A 26,174-nucleotide genomic window follows, 5' to 3' on the forward strand; every position below is an offset into this window, starting at 1 on the left:
ACAACATGGCCACCACCTAGCATGGCAGCACAACATGGCCACCACCTAGCATGGCAGCACAACATGGCCACCACCTAGCATGGCAGCACAACATGGCCACCACCTAGCATGGCAGCACAACATGGCCACCACCTAGCATGGCAGCACAACATGGCCACCACCTAGCATGGCAGCACAACATGGCCACCACCTAGCATGGCAGCACAACATGGCCACCACCTAGCATGGCAGCACAACATGGCCACCACCTAGCATGGCAGCACAACATGGCCACCACCTAGCATGGCAGCACAACATGGCCACCACCTAGCATGGCAGCACAACATGGCCACCACCTAGCATGGCAGCACAACATGGCCACCACCTAGCATGGCAGCACAACATGGCCACCACCTAGCATGGCAGCACAACATGGCCACCACCTAGCATGGCAGCACAACATGGCCACCACCTAGCATGGCAGCACAACATGGCCACCACCTAGCATGGCAGCACAACATGGCCACCACCTAGCATGGCAGCACAACATGGCCACCACCTAGCATGGCAGCACAACATGGCCACCACCTAGCATGGCAGCACAACATGGCCACCACCTAGCATGGCAGCACAACATGGCCACCACCTAGCATGGCAGCACAACATGGCCACCACCTAGCATGGCAGCACAACATGGCCACCACCTAGCATGGCAGCACAACATGGCCACCACCTAGCATGGCAGCACAACATGGCCACCACCTAGCATGGCAGCACAACATGGCCACCACCTAGCATGGCAGCACAACATGGCCACCACCTAGCATGGCAGCACAACATGGCCACCACCTAGCATGGCAGCACAACATGGCCACCACCTAGCATGGCAGCACAACATGGCCACCACCTAGCATGGCAGCACAACATGGCCACCACCTAGCATGGCAGCACAACATGGCCACCACCTAGCATGGCAGCACAACATGGCCACCACCTAGCATGGCAGCACAACATGGCCACCACCTAGCATGGCAGCACAACATGGCCACCACCTAGCATGGCAGCACAACATGGCCACCACCTAGCATGGCAGCACAACATGGCCACCACCTAGCATGGCAGCACAACAGCCACAACATGGGCAGCGTACGCCGCCTAACGACAATGTTGACGACCTGCCAGTTAAAGACATTGTGGTTTATCCTTCATCTATGTCATCTTCGGGATGGTTTGATGTGCTGACAAAGATCCAGAACTGTGACTAACATTTCTGTGCATGGTGTAGCACATTCTCATATGAATAGTGTCGCACCACCTCACCCCAGATGGCCATTACACCCACACTGTGTTCTTCATCGGGCTTGCAGATTGGACAAACTGTGACATCTTGTATGCCTGCTCCCTGCGCACTGTGTGCTGCAAGTGGCCACTGCCCCACGCAGGCCTCGGGTGACGCACTGTTCACCACTACTGCACTTGCTAAGGCATCCTCCGGTGCCTGCACTGATCTCCATCTGCTGGTACTGCCCCAACATGTGTCTCCCGGCAGGTTTCGTGAGCTACCTGCTTTGCAGAAATGTAACCCAAAGACTTAGTTTGCCTTAGTGGGTAACCTACTGGACACCCACAGCATTTTGGACAATAACCGTTTTGTCTGCCTGGTGAGCCACCTCCACACTTATAGGAACCTCATCAGTGACTTGTTTCATTTACTGATTGCCTCGCACAAATACTTGACAGTGAAAGCACTGCTTACCCAGCATCTTTCTCGCCCTCTGGTGGAAGCTATCCACCACATTATTCATGAAGAGCACCTACGCAGCTTTGGCAGCACCTATGTGCATTAACTGATGATTAAACATTATGTGACACTGGATCGTGACGATACCTTTGGATCTGCAACGCCGTGGACCGTATCAAGCCGTGGACCGTATCAAGCCGTGGACCGTATCAAGCCGTGGACCGTATCAAGCCGTGGACCGTATCAAGCCGTGGACCGTATCAAGCCGTGGACCGTATCAAGCCGTGGACCGTATCAAGCCGTGGACCGTATCAAGCCGTGGACCGTATCAAGCCGTGGACCGTATCAAGCCGTGGACCGTATCAAGCCGTGGACCGTATCAAGCCGTGGACCGTATCAAGCCGTGGACCGTATCAAGCCGTGGACCGTATCAAGCCGTGGACCGTATCAAGCCGTGGACCGTATCAAGCCGTGGACCGTATCAAGCCGTGGACCGTATCAAGCCGTGGACCGTATCAAGTCGTGGACCCACTAGAGGTATGTTTACATGTGGTGGATCAGGCTTTTGCCATCATTTGTCACTGACATTGCCTGTCACAAATGCCATCAAGTGGCATGCCTGTACCTCCAGTTTTGCACTCTGCTGGCAGAGGCCAGTGCACTGAGTGCAGTGCCTCAGTTCCAGTCAGGAGCTGCCACCTTGCAGCCTACAGAAGGTACTGCCAACAGGCTGCCAACCATGTGCGAGCAGCAACCTGATTGAATACTAGCCCTGACGCAGTCAGCTGCGGGCCCCCTCCCACACCACCCTGCCAACCGGCCTACCGACTGTGCTGGTTCCGTGCTCCTTACAGGGACTCCGCCTGCAATCCTCCCACCTTGTGTGTACCAAAATGAGACTGGTAGGCACATTTAGGTGCCATGTACCGCCACGTTCCTTCACAGCATCTATAGTCCAATGCTGCACCACTCCATCCAGTGACAACACCTCTATGCCAGACATGTGAACTGGCATCTGCTTTCTCGTCAATTCTGGTGCCAATGTTAGCATAATCCTGGCCAAGTACGCTGCTGATGCACTATCACCTCCTACCCTTGCCTTGATCACTGCCATTCATTCTCCTTTTGCAGTCCATGGCTCCATCAAGATGTCACTTCACCTACAACCGGTTCACACTTACCCTTGGAGCTTCCACATTGCTGACGTGGATGAACCTGTGATCGAGTTTGATTTTCTACACCATTATGAACTTTCACCAGACCTGAAGGCCACCGCACTCCACCACGTGTCTGGTTCTACAGTTCCATGCTCACACAAGTTCAGCAAGACTTCACTCTCTGCCTCCTTTGCTATGCTTTCCACACATGCATCCCTGGTCAAGTGCATTACTAAATGGCTCTCGAACCTGTCGAACATGTTATCACAAATCAGTGAACTCCACAACAAGAGTGACACCCTATACACCTGCATCGCCTCTCTGCTGAACTGTCACATGCATGGCATACCACACACCGCCTATCTTCAGAACTGCAACAAGGCAGTCCATCACACACCTCTACAGTGTCTTCTCACCAATCTGCTTTTGTGTTGGGCATTCCACCTCCTGTTTTCTCACCATCACAGATGAATCTACAAGATACATCTGCCTGCTTCACTCCTACATCGCTTCTTCCATTGCTGGCTTCAGCCGATACCCCGCCTATGCTGCCCTGGTTCACCAAGCACAGTGAACTGACATTGCCTCTTAACCCATATTGCTCACCCTCCTATGCAAATATCAGCCATTAGTAATGGCACTTGTCATAGGATTCACACCACCGGCAGCCTACCTGTTCATTATAAGGGCAGGCACCTTAATACTACCAAACTTCTGTGTGTGAAGGAGACCATTCAGGATCTGTCGGCTTTGGGCATCCTCCACCCCTCCAATAGCAACTGGTCTTCACCTATTCACTTTGTTTCCAAAAAGGACAGCAGCTTATGCATGCCGACAGCAGTGTAAGACGATAGACAATTCATTCCCCCTCCTTTCCCTTAATAACTGAGTCATGTCTATGCCCAGTCAAATCAGCCCTGATATTTGTAATTTTATTTTGTTGAAACAGTGTGAATATAAATACATTTCTTTTATGGTTTGATCACATAACCAATATGTTATATTCATACAGGAACACCTTAATGTCATACCAGTTATGTTTGATTTTATTTAATTACTGATAACAATTAACTGTTGTCTTCTAGCATGGGACACTCATCAGTTAACTGCTTGTAAATTCACGTCCGACAGCAGAGAGAAAATTTCTTGAGTTCACTACATTTTTGGCACTAAGCACGGGGTGACATTGATAATTTTTTCATTTTATCTTATGTCCCAAAATAATTTGTAGAGTTCACAACAATAGGGGGCCTGGAATAATGCCTTGTGGTACTCTGATACCAAATTTATTTTGTTGTTGGAGGGAGCCGACATTAGTCCTACAATCTACATTCTATTTTGTAGGTATGGTTCAAACAACTTTTTCACTGTCCCCTTTAATACCTAATGCATCTAATTTTTCTAAATGAATGTGATGACTGACACTATAAAATGCCTTTGAGATACCTAAATTTACTCCTGTTTCAATATTGCCTTTCTTTAGGTTTCTGATTATTTGTTCAGCATAGCACATCACTACAGTTTCTGTATTTTTTCCTGCCTGGAAACCATACTGATTACTGTTCAGCAAATTATTTTAATTTAGGTATTAGTTGAGTCTGTACTTTAATTTTTCTAATATTTTGTAAAATGCTGGATAGAGTGATAATGGCCAATAGTTTTCTATCATACACTTTTCACCATTTTAAAATAATGCCTTCACTTTTGAGATTTTCAGACTTTCCAGAAACATTCCTTCATTCCTTCACTAAATGGTAAGTTAGCTGTGTGTGCCAAGGGCCTTGCAATTTGTGGAGCTATCATTGTTATGACAAACACTGGCTCCTCACCTATTTCCAATATTTTAAATTTCAAGCTTTTTCTCTTAAAACTTCATGTTTATTGGCTCTACCCTCAGACTAGAAGTAGCTTTTGAAATTTATGGTTTTCCCTTATTGGTAAATTTAGGACTAAGTAGCAATTTTGAAATTGTTTACATCATTTGGTGAATCTTTTTTTTTTAATGTTGACATTTTGTGTGTTTTTCAAAATGATGTCCTGGTCTTTGCATCTCTTACCTGTTTCGGCCTTCACAATACCCCATATAGTTTTTGTTTTCTTAAGACAGTTATAGCTCTATTATAGGCAAGCAATGCAATTTTTATAGGAATGAAGTGCCATGGAAATCTGTACTGCCAGGCTATGTTACATAATATTGTTCACACTTAGGATATATCTCAGATGTTTCATTACGAACTTCCCCTGTGTTTCTTTCAACCATTTATTGAATTAAATTAAGTTAGTGAAATGTCAACAGTTTCACTCTTTTGGAATGACATGACCACGTTATGAAATCTGTAACTAACATCTTGACAGTTAGCTGATAAAATTTCAGTTTCCTTAATGTGTAAATGGTTTAGTTCCATTTTAGATTACTATATATAAAAACACTTCACATACACTCCTGGAAATGGAAAAAAGAACACATTGACACCGGTGTGTCAGACCCACCATACTTGCTCCGGACACTGCGAGAGGGCTGTACAAGCAATGATCACACGCACGGCACAGCGGACACACCAGGAACCGCGGTGTTGGCCGTCGAATGGCGCTAGCTGCGCAGCATTTGTGCACCGCCGCCGTCAGTGTCAGCCAGTTTTCCGTGGCATACGGAGCTCCATCGCAGTCTTTAACACTGGTAGCATGCCGCGACAGCGTGGACGTGAACCGTATGTGCAGTTGACGGACTTTGAGCGAGGGCGTATAGTGGGCATGCGGGAGGCCGGGTGGACATACCGCCGAATTGCTCAACACGTGGGGCGTGAGGTCTCCACAGTACATCGATGTTGTTGCCAGTGGTCGGCGGAAGGTGCACGCGCCCGTCGACCTGGGACCGGACCGCAGCGACGCATGGATGCACGCCAAGACCGTAGGATCCTACGCAGTGCCGTAGGGGACCGCACCGCCACTTCCCAGCAAATTAGGGACACTGTTGCTCCTGGGGTATCAGCGACGACCATTCGCAACCGTCTCCATGAAGCTGGGCTACGGTCCCGCACACCGTTAGGCCGTCTTCCGCTCACGCCCCAACATCGTGCAGCCCGCCTCCAGTGGTGTCGCGACAGGCATGAATGGAGGGACGAAAGGAGACGTGTCGTCTTCAGCGATGAGTCGCTTCTGCCTTGGTGCCAATGATGGTCGTATGCGTGTTTGGCGCCGTGCAGGTGAGCGCCACAATCAGGACTGCATACGACCGAGGCACACAGGGCCAACACCAGGAATCATGGTGTGGGGAGCCATCTCCTACACTGGCCGTACACCACTGGTGATCGTCGAGGGGACACTGAATAGTGCACGGTACATCCAAACCGTCATCGAACCCATCGTTCTACCATTCCTAGACCGGCAAGGGAACTTGCTGTTTCAACAGGACAATGCACGTCCGCATGTATCCCGTGCCACCCAACGTGCTCTAGAAGGTGTAAGTCAACTACCCTGGCCAGCAAGATCTCTGGATCTGTCCCCCATTGAGCATGTTTGGGACTGGATGAAGCGTCGTCTCACGCGGTCTGCACGTCCAGCACGAACGCTGGTCCAACTGAGGCACCAGGTGGAAATGGCATGGCAAGCCGTTCCACAGGACTACATCCAGCATCTCTACGATCGTCTCCATGGGAGAATAGCAGCCTGCATTTCTGCGAAAGGTGGATATACACTGTACTAGTGCCGACATTGTGCATTCTCTGTTGCCTGTGTCTATGTGCCTGTGGTTCTGTCAGTGTGATCATGTGATGTATCTGACCCCAGGAATGTGTCAAAGTTTCCCCTTCCTGGGACAATGAATTCATGTTCTTATTTCAATTTCCAGGAGTGTATTATTGGCCTATCATTCTCTATTTTTGATTTTGATATTTTGCCAAAGTAAAAGGTATGTGACAATTTATTGTCTTACTGTCTAAGATGATGAATTTTACCAGTTCTTATATATTCTGTGCTACAATATGTATGTACTTAAGATAACCACAACAGAATTTTATTTGTAACATTACCATACTGAAAATATAATAGGTCATGCCCAAGGGACAAAATTGTTATTTATGTTTGTACATGTGGAGCACTATGCGTCATCAATGCACAGCACAGCACCTTTCAGGTCTGTGTGGTTTGGGCAAACTAGTAACTGTGTAACAGACTAATATCCATTGCAGGCATGGGGGTGGGGAGGAGGGAGAGAAATTTTGTGGGATTTAAAACTTAGTTTCATCTAAATGTGTTGCTCCACTAACGAACTGATTCATACAGTTTTGCTCATGGAATTTACTCACCATGACCTGTGTTACCAGCTACAAGCATGTAGTTTTTATTTGATTTGCTCTCCAGTATACTGAAAATACTGTTGATTGTTTGAACTTTGTACCATTCTGTTGAATGCAGCTCTACATGTAATGATGAGGGCACTGTTTGTTGAGTGCAGACCCCATTTTCGACAGTGCAAAGTTTCTTGCATGGTTTTCCATTCTTTTTGCAAATTTTTTCTGCAAAGTCCTGCAACAAAGGAATTTTATTGGGAACTACATTCTGTGAGCTGTACATTTGATTTCTTATATGAAATATGATTATAATCCTGTATAAATCCATCAAGCACTCACAAAACCAGTATGGAGAATTGCTCAATAAACTGATATTTTGCAAGATTGATTTTGGAAGTAATGGAGGAGGGGATGAACATATAATGACTAAATAAATCACCAAGATTTTTATGACAAAGTAACAAATATACAATAATATATTTATAAAGGAAAAGTACGTACAATACTGAGAGCAATATTAAGGCAATCTGGGAAGCACAAAACTGCTGTCATGACACTACTAACAATTTATAAAATCCTAAGTAAGATTATCATACTCTAATGCTCTAATATATCCCTGTGATCTCTCACTAATTTGAAGATTTGAGAATTATTATAGTACCTCTATATCAGGAATCTTTTGCTTGAGCTCAGCTGTAGCATCTGTACATAAGGATTTGAAGGCATCCAGTATTGGTCGGTATCCAGTGCAACGGCATATATTACCACCAAAAGAATTTTCAACATCCTCCATTGTTACATCTCTCCCACTTTGCAGCAAACTGTTGAAAACATTAAAGTGGTTCATGTCAGACGTTTAAAAACTTATCTTTTCAATTCATCACTTCTTTATTTCCCCACATTCACCCTCATACAATGGAAAGTAAGCATATATGGTTTAGTAAGTGAAATTAAGAGTTTTCTATGCTGTTTGCCCTTGTAAATCAATCATGAAAGAAAGTCTTTAGGGTGTGAAACATGAAATGCTATATTAATAAGCAGAAGCCATCATATGGAAAGAGAGATGGGGAGAAGTAGATTACAATAACACTGATTAAAAAAATTTACAATTCCATTTGTTTTCAACAATATCTTTCAAAATTTGCAAATCTGGTGTCCAGTAAGGGAGCCACTAAAAAGTTTTTTAGACATACAATATTTTTGTATCTTCAGCCATGTTTTCTTTGTAAATAATGAGGGCATAAAGAAAAAAAAAATCACAAGACAATTTGCGTATTTGTTAGTTTAGGCAAGGTATGGACATTAATGTTACAAAAATGTATCACCAGTGCTTTGCATCAAATAGTTGTGCAATCTTCACGTAGTTTTTCATGTGAAAGTCCTTGTTTACCTTTCAGAAAGAACAGTCTAGTCTTGTTGATGTGGAGTGGGGTCTTCTTTCATTTCTCAACCTAATTGCTAGGTACTCTGTGTGTAATGTGAATGTCATTTTTGAGAACTTTTAACATTGCAGCACATCAGCAATTTTGAATAATTTAATGATTATAAAGAATCCACCTTGATTCCAAACAGAAACCAGATGTTGACCTAGGTTTCAGCACGGATAACCACGCCTTCTTCGGAACACACTAAAACTACAAACTGCCTAAAGAGACATGATCCAACATTAATACAGAATGCCTAAAAGGGCAAAAGACTCGCATAAAATGTAAGTTCTTTATAGTTGGCATTGTCAGTCTCGTTCCTTAGTGATGGGAAATCAATTGGTAAGTTTTCCTTGGTGCAACTTCAGTTTCTGAAGATGGGTCCCCATTTTTCTGCCCGTGTCCCACATACTGAAGTTTCTTTATTTCTACCTCATACCCATATGGTTTGGATGCCACAACTTCATTACAGTCTTTGCACTCCTTCACCTAAGTACTCCATGTACTGGACAACATAACATAGCTCGGAGCATTGAAAAAGTTTCATTCCTGCTACTTCCTGGCTTCACTTTTAACACTGAAATAGGCTTAATGCTACACATAAATAAGTTCCTTCCCAAAAGAAACTGAACAAAGCAAAGAAATATGATGCTAAAAATAAGGACAGTAAAGATTTAAAAGAATAGCTATTTCTATTTTATCCCATGTTATGGAGAACCAGGTATTATGTGAAAAAAGGAATAGCTGCAGCCTTCAGGTCCTATTAAATCTGACAAAAGCAGCATATTGCATAGTCCCAATATTAGATTCATGGCATTTGCTCCATTACAGTTAAAACTGTACATTAGGAGCTGCAGTTAACACTGCTTCCTCTACTGCAGCCAAAATATGATCATATAGTTTTAATAGGACATGAAGAAAATGACACTATATTTACAAGATTTGCAGATCAACTATAGCTCTGCATCTATTCCTAACTTTGTTTCTAATTTCATACCTTCACTCTTCCCTTTCGGCACATAATACCTGTTTCTCCATAACATGGGATAAAATAGAAATAGCTATTATTTTAAAGCCTTTACTGTCATTATTATGAGCATTATATTTATTCCTTTCCTTGTTCAGTTTCTTTTGGGAAGGAACTTTTTTAGGTGTAGCATTAAACCTATTTAAGTTAGAAGGACATGAACACAAATTTGTTTCTTCACTGTTTTCACAATTTTTCCTCCAAACAAAATGGCATTTGGGTCCTATTATTTTGCCTGGGCAGTTTATAATTTTAATTCCGATATTATTAGCAAAACTAGTCACTTTTTCACAGTGAGAATACCACACAAACATCGTGTATTAAGAAGTACACAGACCGATACAAGTAAATGTAGTATACCATAAAGCCAAGCAATGCTAGGCTAGGCTAACCAACACAAAAAATCTCAAGATGTTATTTTATATGAATAGCAACAAATTTGGAAGGACCAGTAGAAAACTAAAATTTTCCAGACAACGCTGCAGCCCTGTTGGTGTTTAACAGAAATTCTTGCCTGACCAATTAACTTTTAAAAAATTAATCTAGTTGCAATATAAACAAGGTCTAAACACCATTTACAATTAAATTTTAGAGCTTCGCTACAAAAATTTTGAATTTACATCCTGTTCCACCTGAAGTGTCTGTAGTTCAAGAGTCATTTTCTTCATAAGAAGACGCATTTAATGTTCTCTGAAATGTTACAAGATTTTTTCTTACATCCGACTATGAACAGTAGTATACACTGACCTGTACATGTTCATTACCATCCCAGGGGAACAGTAACCACACTGAGTAGCATTGAATGCAGCCAGAGTTTTCTGCACTGTATTATAACCAATTTTTGCATTTCCAATTCCCTCAATTGTGGTTACAGCACAATTATGGCATGAAAATACTGACATCAGACACTGAAAAGTTTTACATTCTTCACTGAATGATTAATTTTACATGGATATTACTACAATAGTTTTAGTAACAGAAGTAAGTAAATAGTTTATGATCTTACATTTTTAAAATTTGAACTATTGAGGATTTTTTTTTTTACAGTCAATATTTGAGTACAAAAACTTGATTCATGCAACAGAATACTCACAGAGTTGATTGCAAAAGATTGCTCCTTTTTACTAACAGGATGTTTCTTTGTAAGCATGACAATGCATGCTCCACAACCACCTTCATGACACATTGCTTTTGTTCCTTTGAGGTTTGCATAGTCTCTTATGTAAGTATTGAGGGACGTATTTGGAGGAATTGAACTGTCCACTATAAAAATGAAATATAAGGCTGTTTTAATATTTTGATGGTATTAGAAAATAATGAAACTCTAAATACTAAAGAATGACAAGAAATATGCATCTGGTGGTAAATTTATGCTGATTCCAATAACCTTACATATTAAAGGAAATCATGATTTTTAAAATATCTTTTCACTTCTGAAAATACATTGTCCTTACCTTCATACTGCTTTCCATTGATGGAAAATACTGCTTTTTTCTCTGATCTGGAAGACAAATGTGGTTTTCAGTATCCTCAGTTCCATATTTCATAACAAAAGGTTGACAAAATTACATAAGGTGGAAACAAAATTGGGCAACTGAAGAAATGTTAGTAGTCATTTGGGTCTTTGAAAATTAAGTGATATTTTTAGATATTGTTGCTGTACACTTATTTTTCAAAACTTTCAGTACTATCCAACTTTTTCCAATTGAAAAATGGTCACAAAACACTATCTGAACTGTAAAGTTAAATATTCACTATAAATAAACTTCCAACAGTCAGTATAGCAACTGAAGTCTAAGAGTTCAACTTTCGCACATGCAGCACATTTAACCAAGGGATGCAAGCAGGAGAAAGATAACAGACGGAACTCTGTAGAAGCAGTCACAAAGAAGGAGAAACTCCTAAAACATGGAATACAAAAATATTAATTATTTTAACATCTCCAGCTTATCACTGCATCTCACTTTTCCCACACTTTTCTTGATAAGTTGCCTTAACTTCCTTAATACCCACTTTTTGCTACCACCCATTTCATTTTCTTTCATCAGTTACATTTCAAATGAACCAAAGAAAGGCTTAAACTGGAAGGTTCCACATTTGAATTATTGTGAAATGGACAGACTTTCCAACTCTTGTTATTGCACACAGTGAATGGGAAACCTCAATTCAAAGAGAGTACTGTGAGCAGTTGTAAAACATATCACACATGTTAAGCAACTATTTTCCATCAGTCTAAATCATTGACAGATAACTGATTTTTGAAAATTGTCAACACTCAGTAGCTGACATTTTCAGTAATTTTTCTTTTTATGTGAGGAACTATTTCAGCACTTAATTTCCTCTATGCAGGCATCAGTGGCACCTTTTAACTATCATGATTGCCAATTTCATTGACTTTTCAGAATCACATTGTGATTAGGCAACCATATTCATCATACTTTGACTAGTGAACAAAACTGTTCAATCTGCAACTTCTGTTCAGTGCTTAAAGAATTCCACTTTTTGCTACACTTGCACTTCAGTAAAAATATTGTAGTGTGCTCACTAACAGTCAAGTAGAAAAATTTATTGCGTGTACTATAAGTATGATTTTGCATGAAGTTCAGATTTTAGCCTGCCATATAAAATTATATCAGCTTTCCAGCCACAATAGCTAGCGACCATCAGCATATGCATTGTTACTGGACAACAACTAAATCTAATTCACTGCTTTCACTCTTGTCCCTACAATTCTCGGAATGTAGCTTGAAGTCAAATATACGATTAGATTTCAGAACTGGAGGTGTTTATTCTTCATGGATTGCAGCTTACGATTTGAGTTCATTCGCCCACATTGGCAAATTAGGAGGCAACTGCTTGTGAATTTGTGCTGGTCCCATAGAGCTTGGTGGCAGTCAGGACCTTGTGTTCTTTCAATGGCAGTGTTTGGCTATGTGGGATGGAAGTACTTTTGTGAGCACAGTTTGCTGGATATTTCTGGCAGTCAAGATCATGGAAAATTATTATGGAAGTTGATGGGCCAGTTTATTATTTTTGCATCACCTTTAACTATATAGCTTCACCAAGTTTATTCTGATACCATAAATTTATCATTTTGATCTGTGTGAGACACTACAGGCATTTTAGCCATCAGCTGGTATGTCAATCTGCCACTCTGATGTAGACTACTAAACTCATCATATGAAGTACACAGATAATTGTGATGATCCTCAGCAGATCTCTTAATTCTGTTGTTGCTTTGACGTATTAGCTCCTATGTACTGTGTTGCCAATTTAGCCATCTACTGGCTTTTATACACAGACAGAGCAGCACACAATTTTTGTATTTCCACCATAAACTACACTCTTCAGCAGCACAGGTTGAGATGGTCAGAATTATACTCAGGCAATTTTGCACCCCTGTGAGCTGTGAAGCACCCATACCCCTACCCTTTCTCCTCCCCTCTTAACTGAACTGATTTTTCTATTTACATTTGGCTAATTTATAATTTTGTGAGCATGTTTATTATGAATGAACCAGTCAAACTGACACTCTATTGGAACACAAGAATAATTAGTCAAATGTTTAGCACTATATGGACTAGAGAGCTAATCATCTTAAAAGTTAATTAAAATACATACTCAAAAGTTCAAAAAGCACAACAGCCTTTGTGGGGAAACAGCCTTAGGCCACTTGAGCTACACTGCTGAGCGAGTTACCCCCAACAATTGCCGACAACACAAAGTGGAGGTATTAAATTTTGCTATGAAATCTTCTTCCCTGAGAAAGAACTTTGGCAGCTGTTAACCCGTCAACCACAAGTGCCAGAGGTAGTGAGGTAGACAAGTTGAGTGTTCATATCTGATTAGCTAGCATGGTACACACTACAAGAATCTGGATGATCATGACATGACTACTGCAGCTGATTGAGAGGTGTTCTCTTGACAAAGTTAGGTCATTGGTAAGTCTGGTGTGGTTGATACAGTAATCACAGTATGATGCCATCTTTGTACAAGTCCTGGAAGGATGTATGGCCCATCTTGCAGGTTCCCTCGATTGCTCTAAGTTTTTGGAGACTCATGGTAGCATGCCATTCCAAATTCCTAGTTTTCAAAATTTGATGCCACTGTTGTAATCCCGTGCCTGGTACTCCAATGACTCCTGTTGCTTCTTTAGCTAGTTTGTCAGCTGTCAGCGAGCTCACTTCATAGAATACTCATATGGATTATTGTCCACATAAGTATTACTATCATTCCAGAGCTTTGGATGCCAACAGATCTTTAATGTTAGCACAGACTGATGTAGCCAATGGTTGGCACACTACTTGTATTCTGGAGGATGCCGTTCAAATCTGTGTGTGGCCATCCTGAAATCAGGGGTTCTGCAATTTCCGTAAATCATTCCAGGAAAGTGTCAGATTGGTTTCTTTGAATTGCTTGGTAGATTTACTTCACCTTCCTTTAAACATTCTGAGTATGTGATTCATCTCTAATGATCTTTATGTTGGCAGGACTTTTAACTTGAAACTAGGAAGTTCACTGTGATATATATATATCTATATCTCCATGTTGTAGGAAGTTCAGAGACAGTTAAGTGTTAATTGTTACACAGTCGATTAAACACAGGTGTGTAGACATCTGACAAACTGCATAGTTCACCAAGAGTTCTCATTCTCAGTGATGGGACACCATCTTCCATGTGGAGGAAGTCTACACAACTCTTACAGAAGGTCCCAGTTGCCAACAGCATACCAGCGTGGCAGATCAGGTCTGAGAAGGTCAGTGCTCGTAGTGCCTGCCTACCCGTAGGCAACACATCCATAGCCCAGGTAGGATAAGATCAAAGTTTTATAAAATCAGAACTAGTCTGCAACCCAGAAGGTACTGCTGAGAACGCTGAGGATATTAAGCTTACTTATAGAATTTGCCTTGAGCTGCCATACATGTGAATATTTTAATTTTCTGATAAATTAAAGATGTAAAAATTTTCAAGTATCAGGTTCTTTTAACAAAGGCAAATGATGAATTTCATAGGAGAAAATTTATATCCATGAATTAGGGCCCCAACCATGTACTTTCTGTATGGTCCACTGAAGTTTGTACTCTGCAGTGCACAACAACTGAGAGCTGTAATATAGGTGAGGGTTGTCCACATAAAGTGACAGACTGTGGGTCCCACTGTTGTGTGGTCCGAATGAGTATGACAGCAAAGAGTTACTCTCAGAATCGATCCTTGAGGAACCACAGTTTTTTTTGTTATGGTTTTAGGGCACAAAATTACTACGGTCATTAGCCCCCGGTCTGTGACTTAGGAAAAGGTAAAAAAAACGAAACTGGAAACCAGCAGCTATGACAACGAAACTCAAAATACTGGAGAAACTAAAAACAGAAGGAAAGCTTTAAAAACTGCTATAGAAGGGGGATGGTTGTCCCCAAAAGGAGCTTCAAATGACCGACATCTCACTGACACTAATAAACTCGAGAACGCAATCGGCTGAGCGCATTCATCTGCTAAAATGGAAGATATGCGCGTAACGGAGTAAAATAGGGGCACTCAAGTAAAAGGTGTGTTACCATCCACAGCTGAGAGCAGTGGGGATGGAGTGGGGGAGGAGCGCCACTTAAAGATGTCAATGGCTATAGAGACAGTGCCCTATCCGGAGTCTAGTTAAAATTACCTCCTCCCGACAATGCGTTCAGGAGGAAGAGGTCCAAGCACAGGGAAGAGCTTTCACGACCCGCAGTTTATTATTGGGAAGTGTCGACCAGTGTGTGTGCCATAAAAAAGCAACACGATGACATAAAACACTCCGTAGATCGGCGAAAGGAATCATGCTAATAGCTGGCTGAAGAAGAGAGACTGCTGCCTTGGCCGCTATATCGGCCGCCTCATTTCCACAGACACGCAAGTGTCCTGGGAGCCAGTGGAACACCACAGAGACGACTCCAAAGTGGAGCAAGTGGAGGCAGTCCTGAATCTGGTGGACCAGAGGGTGGACAGGGTAGAGAGCTTTGAGACTGAGGAGAGAGCTGAGAGAATCTAAACATATAACATACGGTATCCGCTGATGGCGACGGATGTATTGGACAGCCTGGAGAACAGTGTAAAGCTTCGCAGTATAAACTGAACACTGGTTGGGGAGCTGAAATCGATTTGGGGTGTCGCCAACAATATACGCACTCCCTACACCAAACGATGTTTTTGAGCCATCAGTGTAAATAAATGTGGCATCCTTCATTTGTGCACATATAGCAGCAAATGCCCAACGATAAACAAGTGAAGGGGGTAGCATCCTTGGGAAACTGACAAAGGTCACGGAGCAGGCAGGTCCGGGGACAGAGCCAAGGCGGTGCTGTACCCCAAGTTATCAAGAAAGTTTTAGGCAAGCGGAAGGAAAGAGAATGGAGCAGTTGACGGAAGCGAACTCCTGGTTGTGGTAGGGAGGAAGGGCGGCCTGCATACCCTAAATCCAAGAAGGCCTCGAAAAAATGTCATGAGCCGGATTTGCAGGCATGGAAGACAGATGGCTAGCCTAGCATAACGACTCAGAAGGACATATCGCCGATTGGACAGCGGAGGTTCAGCAGTCTCAGCATAAAGGCTTTCCACAGGGCTGGTGTAAAAAGCTCCAGACACTAAACGTAATCCACGGTGGTGGATAGAGTCGAGACGCCGAAGAATAGACTGCCGAGCAGAGGAGTAGACTATGCTTCCATAGTCCAATTTCGATCACACTACGGCGCGATAGAGGCGGAGGAGGACCATTCTGTTCGCTCTCCAGGAGGTACCATTCAGGACATGGAGAGTGTTGAGGGATCGCAGACAGTGAGCCGAAAGATAGGAAACGTGGGAGGACCAGCACAGTTATCTGTCAAACATAAGACCCAAGAATTTAGCGACGTCCGGAAACGGAAGGTTGACAGCTTCTAGATGTAAGGAAGCTGGAAGAAACTCCATACGATGCCAAAAAGTAACACAAACGGTCTTACTGGGAGAAAAGCGGAAGCCGGTTTCGATGCTCCAAGAGTGGAGGCGATCGAGACATCCTTGAAGACGTCGTTCAAGAAGGCTGTTCCGTCGAGAGCTGTAGTAGATCGCAAAATCTTCCACAAAGAGGGAGCCCGAGACATCAGGAAGGAGACAATCCATAATGGGATTTATGGCAATGGCAAACAGTACACCACTTAGCACAGAGCCCTGGGGTACCCCGTTTTCTTGGGAGAAAGTACGGGAGAGAGTAGTGTTCACCCGCACCCTAAATGTGCGCTCTGCCATAAATTCGCGAAGAAAAAGGGGCAGCCGACCTCGAAAGCCCCAAGAGAACAGTGTGTGGAGGATGCCTGTCCTCCAACAGGTATCGTATGCTCTTTCCAGATCAGAAAATATGTCTACCGTTTGGCGTTTCCGGAGAAAATTGTTCATGATACAAGTGGAAAGGGCAACAAGATGGTCAACTGCAGAACAATGCTTTCGGAAACCGCATTGGGGAGGTGTTAAAAGACTGCGGGACTCCAGCCACCAAGCTAAACGGCAATTCACCATACGCTCCAAAACCTTACATACACTACTCTTGAGAGAAATGGGGTGATAGCTAGAGGGGAGATGTTTGTCCTTTCCAGGTTTCGGAACAGAAACGACGATGGCTTCCCGCCATCGTCTGGGAAAGTACTGTCGGTCCAAATTCGATTATAGAGGCGAAGGAGGTAACGCAGACTATGGTATGGTAAATGCAGCAACATTTGGATGTGGATACCATCTGGTCCTGGGGTGGAGGAGCGAGAAGAAGAGTGCATGTTGGAGTTCCCGCATGGAGTAAACAGTGTTGTAGCTTTCGCGATTTTGAGAGGAGAAGGCAAGAGGTTGCATTCCCGCAGCGCGTTTCTTCGGGAGAAACGCTGGCGGGTAATTTGAAGAGCTCGAAATCTCAGCAAAGTGTTGACCCAATGAGTTAGAAATTGAGACGGGGTCCACTAATTTATCATGCGCGACAGTGAGCCCAGAGACCGGGGAGAAACTAGGCGCGCCAGATAACCGTCGAATCCGACTTCAAACTTCCGAGGAGGGAGTGAAGGTGTTAAATGAGCTAGTAAAGGAGTCCCAGCTTGCCTTCTTGCTATCGCAGATGACGCGACGGCATCGCGCACGGAACTGCTTATAGCGGATACTGTTGGCCAATGTAGGATTGTGTCTGAAAACGCGCAGAGCACGCCGCCGCTCACGTATTGCGTCACGGCATGCCTCGTTCCACCAAGGAACTGGGGAGCGCCAGGGCAATTCGGAGGTGCGAGGTATTCAACGTTCCGCAGCTGAAAGAATAACGTCTGTAATATGAGTGACCTTATCGTCGACACTAGGAAAGTGACGGTCATCGAATGTCGCTTGAGATGAAAAAAAGTGTCCAATCGGCTTGGGCAAACTTCCAGTGTCGCGGGCGCATATATGGCAGGTGTGGCTGCAATCGGACACAGGGAAAATGGTCACTAGAGTGTGTATCGGCAAGGGCGAACCATTCGAAGCACTGAGCTAGCGGAACAGTACCGACCGAAAGGTCCAAATGATAGAAATTTGTCATGGAGGCAGACAAAAATGTAGGGTCCCCAGTGTTGTGGCAGACAAGATCCGCTTGGTGGAAGACGTCTATCAATAGTGAGCTACGCGGACAATGATGTGGAGATCCCCAAAGCAGGTGGTGGGCATTGAAGTCCGAAGCTGACCAAGAAGATGAAGGAGATCAGCTCGTGCCATTGGTGTGGACGATGGAATGTATACAGTACAAAGAAGGTGTATCCAGAAAGGGAAAGACAGACAGCGACAGCTTGGAAGGAAGTGTTTAAATGGATTGGGTGATAATGGAGAGTATCATGGAGAAGAATCCCGAGTCCTCCATGTGCTGGAGTGCCTTCAACAGAGGGGAGATCAAATCGGACTGACTGAAAATGGGGGAAAATAAAGCGGTAGTGGGGATGCAGCTTTAGTTCCTGAAGACAGAAGATGAACGGCGAGTAGGATCGTAAGAGGTTCGACAATTCATCCCGATTGGCTCGAATGCCGCGGATATTCCAATGGACATAGGGTGGACAGAAAATGGAAGAATGTGACCAAGGTTGCCGTCAATTCAACGACTGCTCAGAGCTTACGACCGACAGCGTGGAATGGCACTCAGCCGAAAGCAGAAGATCCTGATCCATAGGTAGGTCAGGAGCAGCTCCTGCCACCAGCGATCGGCCGGTTGATCGACCGCCAGCAGTGCGCCTCGGCGACACAGAAGACGGCTGAGGGCGGTTACCGCCAGGTGGTACTGTAGATGAGACACGCTGTGGCGGAGAAGAACTGGGTTTCTTATTAGCCTTCTTGGAAACATGATGTTTAGATGTAGGAGGAACTGATGGTTGTGAAGTTGGTGTACGTAAAAAATCTTCATGAGTATGCTCTTTTCTGGAAGTCTGGGGGTGTGACTTTGGGGATCGAGATTTAGCAGAACCTGATGAAGGGTGAGCCATAGAGTGAGCAAGCGAAAGTGGGGAGGTTGAACGGGCGATCTTTGCGCTGGCCGATCTGACGACCGTGTCACTAAAGGTGAGATTGCAAGTCTGCATGGCCGCCTCCTTTGTTGGCCAAGGAGAGGCAAGGACAGTGCTGTATTTTCCTGTGAGGCACGGTGGGCTGTCGACTGGCGAATAATTTTCGAGCAGCAAAGGTAGACACCTTTTCGTCCTTAATAACGGGACAATCTCGAGAGGAAGCAGCGTGGTCACCCATACAGTTGATGCAACGAGGGAATGGAGGTGGGCAAGCACCCTTATGCACATCCTTGCCACACGTAACACATTTGGCTGGGTTGGAACAGGACTGGCTGGTATGATTGAACCGCTGACATCAATAGCAACGCGTAGGGTTTGGGACATAGGGGCGAATGGAAATTCTCATAGGCCGCTTTTATGTTCGATGGGAAATATCAAATGTCAAGAAGACGGTACGAGTTTGAACGATGTTCATGTCAATCCTTTTCATGACTATGAACAGCCGTTACACCCTGGTCAGGCAGGTAGTGTTGAATTTCCTCGTCGGACAATCCGTCAAGGGAGCGTGTATGAACGACTCCACGTGAGGAATTTAAAGTGCGCTGTGCTCCCACCCGGACAGGGAAGGTGTGGAGCAGTGAAGTATGCAGCAATTTTTGTGCCTGGAGGGCACTGACTGTTTCTAACAACAAGGTGCCATTCCGTAATCTGGAACGAGACTTTACAGGACCTGCAATTGCGTCGCCATCTTTCTGAATAATGAAAGGGTTGAGTGTGGAGAAGTCGTGACCTTCGTCAGACCGAGAAACAACAAGGAACTGTGGCAACGACGGAAGAACCATCTGTGGATGAGACTCAGTGAACTTACGCTTGTGAGCAGACATAGTGGAAGATAAGGAAACCATTGCAGAAGAATCCCCCATGATTACCGGCGTCTCCGATGGCGCGCTCCTCCCTTTGGGGGGCCCTCTCTGAGGGCACTCCCGCCTTAGGTGATTGTTCACACCTCAGGTCACACCTCCCGAGAAACGGACAGAGGGACCAATCGGCACTTTCGGAAGGTATCAGCTCAGGTAATCACCCCTCCCTGGGCCTGGCCGTTACCAGGGGGTACGTACGTGTCCTACCTGTCTACCCGGGGCGGGGAATTACGCGTTACCCCGTCACCGGCTATGCATGAAAATGCATGGGTCGGCCTTCAGACACGCACAGGGAGGAAAAGAGAAAGGGAAGAACAAAGAAAGGGAAAGGAAAGGAGAGAGGTCTCAAACGCCGCAGCAGAGAAAAGGGGAAAGAGAAGAGGTAAGGAAAAGAGAAGGACAAAGGAAGGATGAAGACGTGCAAGCAGAGAAAGCGAAGAATGTGTTACACTTTCGAGCGTCCGTCTCTGGACGTAGGCACAAAACATACTCCCAGAGGGGGAGAAAGGGAAGCAAAGAGCCGGAAGGGAGGGAGGGGCAAAGATGGGGGATAGGGAAGGATGCGGAAAGGAAGGTATGCAGCCCGTAAAAGGAGGGCCACATTAGCTCGGGGTCCCATGCTCACTGCTCACGTATCCACAAAAGAGGTGTGGAGAAAACAAACTTGGCGCATTCCAGTGAGTGGAGGTGGAAATACCGGGAGAGGGACGTGAGACGCATTCCAACCGGCAATCCCATTTACATGGAGTGATCAGGAGGATGACATGTCTCGTTTGCAAAGAGGACAGGATACACAGGATGGTCAGGGAATTGGCGAATGGCAGTTTCGTAAGAAACCAGGAGTTGGCGCCATCGTATTCGTAAAGGGAAATCCCCACTTCTGCGAGGAGACTCAACGGAACCAGCGTGAAAGGCTCCAGTAGCCAGATGCACCCCACAATAGTGAAAAGGGTCAAGTGATACAGAATAGAAGGAGCAGATGAGCCATAAATCTCCCTACCATAATATAATCTGGACAAGACTAGAGCCCAGTTAAAAATGGAGAAGAGTACCACCGTCTGCACCCCAAGAGGTGTGGACCAGGAGGTGGAGAGCAGTAAGCTTCTGCATGCATGCAGTCTTCATGTGGCGAATATGGGGCAGCCACATCACCTTTTTATGAAAAATAAGGCCCAAGAAACGGGACTGCGTTGAAACATCGAGGAGCTGACCGCCTAAACAATGTTCTGGATCAGGGTGTACTGCGGATTGACAAGAATGCATAACCCGCGTTCTGGAAATAATCTGCATACAACGCTGGGGTAACCACAAGCACAACATAGGTTACAAGCCCATTGACAACTACGAGGAAGAGTGCGACGCTTAACATAGAACCTTATGGGATAGTGTTCTCCTGAATCCGAGGAGCACTAAGCGCCAACTCTAACCCGGAAGAGCCGGTGAGATAAAAACTCGTGGATAAAAATCTGAAGGGAGCCACAGAAGCCCCAGTCATGGAGGGTAACTAAAATGTTATGGTGCCAAGCCGTGTCGTATGCCTTATGTAGTTCAAAGAAGACCGCGACAAGGTGCCTGCCTTTAGTAAAAGCTTTTGGATTGTTGTTTCCAATCTGAGTAAATGGTCAGTGGGAGATCGTCCTCCTCAGAAGCCACGCTGATACGGAGACAGACCTTGAGATCGGAGTATCTAATATAATCGGAAGCTCACTATCCTCTGGGAGCAGTTTACAAAGCACGTTGACCAGGCTAATCGGGCGGTAGCTGTCATGAGACGTTGAGTTCTTCCCAGGCTTATGAAAGGGGATAACTACACTGCCTTCGCCATTTCGACAGGAATGCACCCGTGAGTCAAATGCGGGTAATTTAAGTTTCTGAAATAATAATTATAAACCTATTTGCTATCGCCGATGAGTTATTGACTAAGACATATTACGTTATCACAGTGAATTCCGCAAAACAGGGAAACTTTAATGCTGTGCACTCTGTTCAGCTGTGGAATCCAGAAAGCAGTAGTTATGTCCGTCCAGGCTGTCACTGAGTTCATTGACTTCCGGAAGTTGTTGGAGCGTTCTGTATTGTCACCTACAGAAAATCCACGAGAATCTGGAATATTTGATCAGCTTTGGAACTGGATTAAGAACTTTCTAGCAGGTGGAGTTCAAGAATCTTAATGAAAAGGCCGGTGACAAAACTACTTCGAGGGTACTTGAAAGGCGTTTTATAACGTCGTTATTGTTCACCATCGTTAATGCCCGAAACTCCGTGAGGCAGATCGCGAATGCTGTATATGGGGAAGTCGCGCGTCAGAACTTATAAAACAAGACGACCTGCAGAATATCTACGGCTGATGTGTACTATTGGTAATTAACCCTCAACACACACTTCTGATACTGCAAGGAAACGATTGCCGACCATACACTGACAAAATCGATCACAAAGCATCTCTGGATATGCGTCTGATTCGGCCACAAATCTAGCATGCGCGCAGGTTTAAAATATCTTGGCTCACAGCCACCGAAATTTAATTTTTACTCTAAATGCTCACCATCATGTGTTTGGGTCCTACAGTCTACTTACCGGTGCAGACGCAACTGGTTGAAATTTACGCACCAAGTAGATAAACTTGAGTTCATAAAATATAGCAAGTGATTATACTTTAGTTATCCGCCGTGTTACAAAAGACCGCATCATTGCAGACCTCACGAAGCACAATTCTATTCAAGAACGTAAGGACATTGTCAGTGTGACTGAAGGAATTAAAGCTTGGAATAACAATGTGATTAAGGAAGAAGTAAGACGTAGGTGTACGTTTACCTTAATTTAAGGTCAACGGTCGTAGCACCAGAGACTATGTGAAGCTCTAATCAAGCGGGAAAGTTCTAACTGCACTAGTTTTGAAAATCTAGTTTTATTAGTGACCTGTTCATTTCTTTATACTGGGATTGTTTGAAGACGCCAATTTCAGTTACAGACCGTCTAGACTTCCTAGTTATGTTTCCATCCCAGGCCGTCAACGTCACACTAATTATAAGCTATTTAGGCATAAGATAAATAACATCACTAAAATATTCAAAAAATATAAGTTGAAAGAATTTTTTTCTGTTTCAACGTGTTCTCTTTGTTATAATACCACATATTGGAACAAGACCTACCGTTTGGTTTTGTCTCCGCAGCATTCTAGGTCTAAACATTGATTGTTCTGAACAGTTCCTAGTTCTCTTCTGTGTATTCTGTATTTTGTGATTCTTGAAATACGTTCTGCGCATCACTAGCAGTTGGTCTCGCAACAGCCATGGCGCGTCGGAGTCTTTGACCGTAACTGCCTGTACTCAACAACAGCAAAGCCGGAAGTACGGATAGCCAGTTGACGAGGGGTGAATAAGGCGGTTAAACGAAGTATCTGCATTTTGATCGTGTATTATGAATGGAGTGAAACGCCTACAGACGTACGTAGCTCGCTAAATTAAATGTCAATATACGATCATCTCAAGTGGAATTAAGTAACGTTCCATGCTATTCAAGGAAATTCTAAGCTGACATTCGGGTTTGAGCGAGGTGATCCTCGCCGGCAGTGTTGCATGCCTGTCTTTCCATTTGTCCACAGAGTTCAGTTCCTTTGAAAGAACGAATACTCCTATGACTGTACCTTGCCATGTGGAGCACTCTGGACAACTGATACTTAACAGACCGAATATCTTGGTTAGAGTCCAATGTTAATCTCAAATCTTCTCTTCCGAACATTTCTCGCTCGAATGGCACAGACGGTAAGCTAATCTTTCCACCTCATGAAGTCGTTCCCCATTGTTTTAAGTGCTCGACCACATTAGGTGCCAATTTCAGCTCGCTGGAGAACCAGTCTACTGTCAATTTTTCCGCTCGCTGATACTGTTGGTAAGAGAACGAAATTCAACCCGTTCTTTCTTACAGCTGCTATCTTAAACTAATCAGATGCTGAATGCCGCTGAACTTAAAATTAGTCTGCATTCACTATTAAATTTCTCACAGGTGCCGGCACCTTAGCGTTTGGTCCGTCTAACAGGAGAGACGACAATCTTTAAGATGCTGCAAGTTTTATACCTACCACTGACACAAATTTTTAGATAAAGCGTAGCCTCCAACTTACACATTTAGCAGTAAATTAGCTGATTGCAAGTCTCTGGTAAGCCTCACCAACAGTTTTCTATCCCGAAAGAATCTCGAACCAAACAAAAACGCAAACTGAGTAAACTTTTCCAAGGGCCGTGTCTTTGAGGGATGCAGGCCTGCACGTCTACTCGGACGAACACTGATCATTTCCGCCCTTGGCCGATATCTCCGTCCGCTTAACTGCTCTGAGCCGTGCCTACCGTTGCCTACAAACGTTCCGGCAATGCGCCGGATCCAGTAGCTACATGTCGGTTCCTCCAATATCTTTGCTGTTAAGCTTTCTGTATACACCAGAGTATTCCACATTCGTTTCTGAATTTTAAATAAATGCATTTGTCATATGAAAAAACGTTTCGTCCAATTTTTCATGTCACAGTGTTTCTCAGCTTGGTGATCGACCTCTTAGTGTGTGGGAGAGTCGCCGTTTAGAGACTGCACGAGGATGCAGGGTGACTTGCAATTTCTATTTGGTGTGATGAATGGCAGTTTGCTTTAAACGTAGACAAATTTAAGTCAATGTAAGTGAGTACGAAGGACAATTTGTATGCATGCGACAGCATTCTGTAATTTGTTCCAAAACAAGGCGTATAAAAAGGGAATTTTCCAGGGCTCATACCTCGTATATTGGTGATATAAAGGTAGGTTCAAATGTTTTGGCTAGTGCTTCGGCTAGGGAACATTTGTATAGCCAAAAGAATGTTCATCTTACTATAATAATCCTACAGTTCAATGTCAAAGTATGAATATTACGCACTTGCTCCAGCTTAGGCAAAGGGAAAATTTATTGGTTCTATTTGCATTGTATGTTATTTACGGTAAGCCTTAAGGCGCTTATGGAACCACCATTTTGTTCATGGGCGGTTTCTGAGAAAACTCAAAAAACCTTAGCCGCGGATACGAGGACGACTATGCACAGCAAATGGCTGCAATTTTTATAACATGCTTTAAAGGTCCCGGTCTGTATGAACCTTTGAAGTTTTCTTGATGTCTTAATCCATTTCCAAGATAGAGATGCTCAAAGAACGGTGTATTGGCACACAGTCAACAACTCTTTACACACGCCAATTAACGAGTGCTATTGACAAAGAGATTTCAAACTAATTCCGTATTTCTAGATTTCCGAAAGGGTTTTGGCACTGTACAACACAAGCGGCTTTTAGTGAAATTTCGTGCTTGTGGAATCTCATCTCAGTTATGTGACTGGATTCGTCATTTCCCGTCAGTGTTTCAGTAAATGACAAAGTCATCAAGTGAGACAGAAGTGATTTCAAGCGTTCCACAAGGTAGTGTCCCTAGGCCCTCTGCTGTTCCTTATCTGTTTAAAGAATTTAGGAAACAATCTCAGCAGCCGTCTTAGGTTGTTTTCAAATGATGCTGTCCTTTATCGTCTCAAACTCATCAGAAGATCAAAAGAGTTGCAAAACTATGTATGAAATATCTGAATGGTGCAAGAATTGGCACTTGGCCCTAAATAACGAAAAGAGACATCATCCACGTAAGTGCTACTTTGACCATACGATATATCAGTCTAATCTAAAGGCCGTAAATTCGACCAATACCTAGGAATTACAATTATGAACAATTTAAATTGGAAGGAACACTTAGAAAATGTTGTGTGGAAGAAAAACCAAAGACTACATTTTATTGGCAGAACACAGAAAAAGGAACGGATTTATTAAAGAGAGCCTACACTGCGTTTGTCCGTTCTCTTTTAGAGTACTGCTGCGCCGTCTGGGATCCTTGCCAGATAGGATTAACCGAGTACATCGAGAATGTTCAACGAAGAGCAGCACGTTTTGTACTATCACGAAACAGGGTGGAGAGCGTCACTGACATGATACAGGATTTGGAATGGGCACTCAAAACAAAGGTATTTTTCGCTGTAGAGGAATCTTCCCACGAAATTTCAGTCACCAACTTTCTCCTTTTGTTGAGGCCGACTTGCATAGGGAGAAACGACCATCATAATAAAATAAGGGAAATCAGAACT

General features: G+C 44.0%; 1 pseudogene; it reads right to left on the reverse strand.

The window, feature by feature from the left end:
- Positions 1 to 26,174, reverse strand: part of LOC124711114 — a 206,826-nt pseudogene that overhangs the window by 112,687 nt on the left and 67,965 nt on the right.

The sequence above is a fragment of the Schistocerca piceifrons genome, chromosome 8 (genome assembly GCF_021461385.2).
Source record: "Schistocerca piceifrons isolate TAMUIC-IGC-003096 chromosome 8, iqSchPice1.1, whole genome shotgun sequence".
In the NCBI taxonomy this organism is placed as follows: Eukaryota; Metazoa; Arthropoda; class Insecta; order Orthoptera; family Acrididae; genus Schistocerca; species Schistocerca piceifrons.